General features: G+C 50.9%; 1 non-coding gene across 1 annotated transcript in view; it reads right to left on the bottom strand.

The window, feature by feature from the left end:
- LOC126447637 (small subunit ribosomal RNA) overlaps positions 1 to 1,119 on the bottom strand; it is a 1,909-nt gene extending 790 nt beyond the window's left edge. Inside the window, exon 1 of the ribosomal RNA XR_007583822.1 lies at positions 1 to 1,119. This exon is cut by the window's left edge and continues 790 nt beyond it. This is a non-coding gene — a ribosomal RNA (small subunit ribosomal RNA).
- Between the last annotated feature and the right edge of the window lie 3,881 nt (positions 1,120 to 5,000).

The following is a 5,000-nucleotide window of genomic DNA, read 5'->3' as shown; positions in this document are numbered from 1 at the left end:
GTTAGAACTAGGGCGGTATCTGATCGCCTTCGAACCTCTAACTTTCGTTCTTGATTAATGAAAACATACTTGGCAAATGCTTTCGCTTCTGTTCGTCTTGCGACGATCCAAGAATTTCACCTCTAACGTCGCAATACGAATGCCCCCGCCTGTCCCTATTAATCATTACCTCGGGTTCCGAAAACCAACAAAATAGAACCGAGGTCCTATTCCATTATTCCATGCACACAGTATTCAGGCGGGCTTGCCTGCTTTAAGCACTCTAATTTGTTCAAAGTAAACGTGCCGGCCCACCGAGACACTCAATAAAGAGCACCCTGGTAGGATTTCAACGGGGTCCGCCTCGGGACGCACGAGCACGCACGAGGCGGTCGCACGCCTTCGGCTCGCCCCACCGGCAGGACGTCCCACGATACATGCCAGTTAAACACCGACGGGCGGTGAACCAACAGCGTGGGACACAAATCCAACTACGAGCTTTTTAACCGCAACAACTTTAATATACGCTATTGGAGCTGGAATTACCGCGGCTGCTGGCACCAGACTTGCCCTCCAATAGATACTCGTTAAAGGATTTAAAGTGTACTCATTCCGATTACGGGGCCTCGGATGAGTCCCGTATCGTTATTTTTCGTCACTACCTCCCCGTGCCGGGAGTGGGTAATTTGCGCGCCTGCTGCCTTCCTTGGATGTGGTAGCCGTTTCTCAGGCTCCCTCTCCGGAATCGAACCCTGATTCCCCGTTACCCGTTACAACCATGGTAGGCGCAGAACCTACCATCGACAGTTGATAAGGCAGACATTTGAAAGATGCGTCGCCGGTACGAGGACCGTGCGATCAGCCCAAAGTTATTCAGAGTCACCAAGGCAAACGGACCGGACGAGCCGACCGATTGGTTTTGATCTAATAAAAGCGTCCCTTCCATCTCTGGTCGGGACTCTGTTTGCATGTATTAGCTCTAGAATTACCACAGTTATCCAAGTAACGTGGGTACGATCTAAGGAACCATAACTGATTTAATGAGCCATTCGCGGTTTCACCTTAATGCGGCTTGTACTGAGACATGCATGGCTTAATCTTTGAGACAAGCATATGACTACTGGCAGGATCAACCAGGGAGCTGCGTCAACTAGAGCTGAGCAGCCGGCCGCCCGGGAGTGTGTCCCGGGGGCCCGCGCGAACACGCAAGCGTCCGCTCAATTATTCTGCAAACAGGAGGAGGCTGAGCTCCCCTGCACAACACACCTCGAAACCCTCTCAGGTCCCGGCGGCGCGCAGCGCCGTCCTAAGTACTTGGTCGGGTTCGAGAGAGGCGCAATCGCCCGGAGTTAGGCGAGTAGACGCTTTAGGTGCGACCACCCGTGCTCCCAACTGAGCTTGCCGCTGCCGACAGAGGCCCGGGAGCGTGCTGTCGTGGCATTGCCGGCGGGAGACAACACGCGCCACCTACGGTGACCGGCAGCTCCAACGCCAGCGCCACAGAAGGACAAAAGCCCCACTTGGGTGCCGAAGCGAACTCTCCCAGCACAGCGCACGCGCCAACACGTCCGCACAGCTGCGATACAAACCACCTGCGAGAACCGCTGGGGCGACCGAGCAGCAGACGGCGTCGCGGCGCCGAGCGCCGGGCGGCGGCGCATCCTCAGCGCACACAGTCCTCAATCGGACCAGCACACTGCAGATGGCCACCGCGCTTCGCACCGGGCCCGCGAGGACCTACTTTGGCCGCAAGGCGCCGCGAGCAGGGGGCGCCGGCGCGCAGCTGCGCCGCCTGCCGCGTCCGTCGGCCGGCGCGCCTGCCACTGGCCGCCCCCACCAGCCGGCTGTAGCGCGTGCGCCCACGCACCGCGCTGCCAGCACGCCGGGCGGCCCCCCCTCACCGGCCGGGGACGGTCCCACCCAGCCACCGCCGCGTATCGCCTCACACCCAGATCCCCTTTCGCGTTCGTGGGCATGGTGGGTCCCCTTTCACGTTCGTGGGCATGGTGGGTATCCCTGAAACAACCGGTTAATAGCTCGACCGATCGTCGCCAACACTGATTCACCTCTAGCGAGAACAACCGCACCACAACGGGTTACCTGTTGTTCATTTGCGTAACGTCACCAGCAAACGTAGACGTCCATCGCCATTTGCAACGAGTATTGCATGCCTGTGTCAGGTGTCACAACACACTACGTCTGCCCACATAGACGCAACAACATGTGCACGCCTCGAGAACACGTGGAAGGTAGCCCCCGTACGTATGCGGTGTCCATTGCGCGAACGACTGTCAGCCGGCCTCTGCAGGATGTCGCAGATGTGGAACGCGGTGCAACATGCTATCACGGTGTGTGAGAAGAGACGACTACGTCCGAATACACGCTCCACTACATCAACAGACTGCTCATGCTGATCGCCATCCAGGGCGTCCGTTCCTCCCACACGTCTGAATGGCGTACCACACTGCAATCCAGCTCTTATAGGGAGACGACACGTAGCTGCGTGCACAATATTTGGACTGTATGGTCTGCCGTTGCTAGGCGCAGTCGTCGTACGGTCACACATGTGCCACGATGTATCATTCAGTACATACGGACCAATGTGCAGTACAGTTTGTGGGTTTTGCGTACATCGGCGGACAGGTGACAGGCCGTACCACAACGTAGGCTGAGTACGTCGGCATGCGAAGGGCATTGAACATGCAAACTTCTCAACGACCAGCTTGCGAAGGCAGGGGGGAAGGGGGGGGGGCATGTACGTCCTGCTGCTATCCACATTACAGTGTATAGCAGGAGCATGTGGAAAGTCAGCAACACCTGCAAGGTGTTTAACATGACGCGATACACAGGGGACCGGGCAGTGCGAATAGCGAACTATATTGCGAGGGTTGCGGTTAGGCAACACTACACTAATTTAACGAGTTGCATAACAATTACAGAGCAGGTTCAGCGACAACGTGCGTCAGGTTAAGGCGCAATATAGGTTAGGTTGAGGCACAATATAGGTTAGGTTAAGGCACAACATGGGTTACGTTAAGGCACAAATTGGGTTACGTTAAGGCACAACATGGGTTACGTTAAGGCACAACATGGGTTACGTTAAGGCACAAATTAGGTTACGTTAAGGCACAAATTAGGTTACGTTAAGGCACAAATTAGGTTACGTTAAGGCACAAATTAGGTTACGTTAAGGCACAAATTAGGTTACGTTAAGGCACAAATTAGGTTACGTTAAGGCACAAATTAGGTTACGTTAAGGCACAAATTAGGTTACGTTAAGGCACAAATTAGGTTACGTTAAGGCACAAATTAGGTTACGTTAAGGCACAAATTAGGTTACGTTAAGGCACAAATTAGGTTACGTTAAGGCACAAATTAGGTTACGTTAAGGCACAAATTAGGTTACGTTAAGGCACAAATTAGGTTACGTTAAGGCACAAATTAGGTTACGTTAAGGTACAATATGGGTTAGGTTAAGGTACAATATGGGTTAGGTTAAGGTACAATATGGGTTAGGTTAAGGTACAATATGGGTTAGGTTAAGGTACAATATGGGTTAGGTTAAGGCACAACGTAGGTTAGGTTAAGGCACAACGTAGGTTAGGTTAAGGCACAACATAGGTTAGGTTAAGGCACAACATAGGTTAGGTTAAGGCACAACATAGGTTAGGTTAAGGCACAACATAGGTTAGGTTAAGGCACAACATAGGTTAGGTTAAGGCACAACATAGGTTAGGTTAAGGCACAACATAGGTTAGGTTAAGGCACAACATAGGTTAGGTTAAGGCACAACATAGGTTAGGTTAAGGCACAACGTAGGTTAGGTAAGGTTAAGGCACAACGTAGGTTAGGTTAAGGCACAACGTAGGTTAGGTTAAGGCACAACGTAGGTTAGGTTAAGGCACAACGTAGGTTAGGTTAAGGCACAAGGTAGCAACGTAGGTTAGGTTAAGGCACAACGTAGGTTAGGTTAAGGCACAACGTAGGTTAGGTTAAGGCACAACGTAGGTTAGGTTAAAGGCACAACGTAGGTTAGGTTAAGGCACAACGTAGGTTAGGTTAAGGCACAACGTAGGTTAGGTTAAGGCACAACGTAGGTTAGGTTAAGGCACAACGTAGGTTAGGTTAAGGCACAACGTAGGTTAGGTTAAGGCACAACGTAGGTTAGGTTAAGGCACAACGTAGGTTAGGTTAAGGCACAACGTAGGTTAGGTTAAGGCACAACGTAGGTTAGGTTAAGGCACAACGTAGGTTAGGTTAAGGCACAACGTAGGTATAGGTTAAGGCACAACGTAGGTTAGGTTAAGGCACAACATAGGTTAGGTTAAGGCACAACATAGGTTAGGTTAAGGCACAACATAGGTTAGGTTAAGGCACAACATAGGTTAGGTTAAGGCACAACATAGGTTAGGTTAAGGCACAACATAGGTTAGGTTAAGGCACAACATAGGTTAGGTTAAGGCACAACATAGGTTAGGTTAAGGCACAACATAGGTTAGGTTAAGGCACAACATAGGTTAGGTTAAGGCACAACGTAGGTTAGGTTAAGGCACAACGTAGGTTAGGTTAAGGCACAACGTAGGTTAGGTTAAGGCACAACGTAGGTTAGGTTAAGGCACAACGTAGGTTAGGGTTAAGGCACAACGTAGGTTAGGTTAAGGCACAACGTAGGTTAGGTTAAGGTACAACGTAGGTTAGGTTAAGGTTAAGGTACAACGTAGGTTAGGTTAAGGTACAACGTAGGTTAGGTTAAGGTACAACGTAGGTTAGGTTAAGGTACAACGTAGGTTAGGTTAAGGTACAACGTAGGTTAGGTTAAGGTACAACGTAGGTTAGGTGAAGGCGCAATGTAGGTTAGGTTAAGGTACGATATACCTTAGGTTAAGGTACAATATCGCTTAGGTTAAGGTACAATATAGCTTAGGTTAAGGTACACGTTGTAGGGAAAGGTGTATTTTGGGGGGGGAGGGGGCGGCAGGTTCGTTGATAGTGATTATCGTAAGTGCATGCCTGCGGGATCA

The sequence above is a fragment of the Schistocerca serialis genome, unplaced genomic scaffold, assembly GCF_023864345.2.
Source record: "Schistocerca serialis cubense isolate TAMUIC-IGC-003099 unplaced genomic scaffold, iqSchSeri2.2 HiC_scaffold_521, whole genome shotgun sequence".
Taxonomy (NCBI): Eukaryota; Metazoa; Arthropoda; class Insecta; order Orthoptera; family Acrididae; genus Schistocerca; species Schistocerca serialis.
This window is presented reverse-complemented; position numbering and strand designations above follow the sequence as displayed.